Genomic DNA, 1,276 nt, shown 5'->3' on the forward strand with positions numbered 1-1,276 from the left:
AACATGGGTATAACCTGAGGGCAAAACCATCTTAACCTGCTCCTCAGGGCTGTCAAATACAATAAAACAAGTTGAAACACATTAACAGAAGAACTTAAAGAAAGAATCTTGTAAACAAATGAAGACAGATATGAAACTGACTTTTTATCTTTTTATATTCCAAAATTATTGGTCAATCTTAGCAAAGATGTTTCATAAAATTCAGATTTGTTTTCTGGGCCTTGTTCACACTACACACCACTTTTATCTCACCTTGTACATTTGAGAACAAACTCATTTGATTAAAACATACAATTTCATTTTTAAATCAGATTTATTTCCCTTGTTTTATAGCAATTTATCTCAGATTTATAAAGCCGGTGTTGCTTGTTTTGACAATCATTGGATCAAGTTTGAGCAATAAAATTCACATTTCATGCAAAAACATGAACACACATTTATGAGGGGTGTTTTAAACTCTTTGGCACATTTTTATTCTCATTTTTTCTGTTGATCAGAGAGTCAAGCTTTGTTATATATGACTGAAGGTTAGGTTGGTACTGTCAGAAGATATTGCAGGAACTACTTGACCAAAATAGGATCTAAAAACGTCTCAGACGGCAGCGACAGTCAGCTCAAGAGCTGTAAAACTTCCTGTCGCATGGTGAGACGGTGCATTCTGACACCGCTGCAAGGTTGCAGATGCATCCTGCTAAAACCGTACAAGACGTTCCCCAAAAAAATCCCTTCCTGACGAAACTCTAGGTTTGATTAACAACGAAAAGACTTACCCCAGCAATGCTTCTAAAAAATGGTGGTGAAGTGTCCATACGAAAGGATGACACATTTGATTATTGGGCGTACAGATGTCCCAATGTGTCCTCTATGGTCAAACATTATTGTCTGAATTTAGAAAACAGCATCTCCACCTTCTAAGGGACAAATACATTTGCATTTAGAGGGCCAGTCTTGAATCTGGTGCTCCAAATCAGACTTTTTTTTGTACCGTATTTTTTGGACTATAAGGCGCACCGGATTATAAGACTCACTGTCAATTTTTGAGAAAATTAAAGGATTTTAAGTGTGTCTTAAAGTCTGAAAAATAAGGTATAGTGATCAAAAATAACAGCAAGATCTTTAACATTAGGCCAGATTAATGCCATCCTAGGAGGGTAAAAGACTGAAAAATTTATTCCTAAGATGCTCTGGTCCAAAAACCAAAACCTCAGTCTTGTCTGTGTTCAAAAGCAGAAAATTAAGGGTCATCCAGGTTTTATGTCTTTAAGACATGCTTGTC

The sequence above is a fragment of the Nematolebias whitei genome, chromosome 16 (assembly GCF_014905685.2).
Source record: "Nematolebias whitei isolate Nwh7 chromosome 16, NemWhi1, whole genome shotgun sequence".
NCBI classification, from domain to species: domain Eukaryota; kingdom Metazoa; phylum Chordata; class Actinopteri; order Cyprinodontiformes; family Rivulidae; genus Nematolebias; species Nematolebias whitei.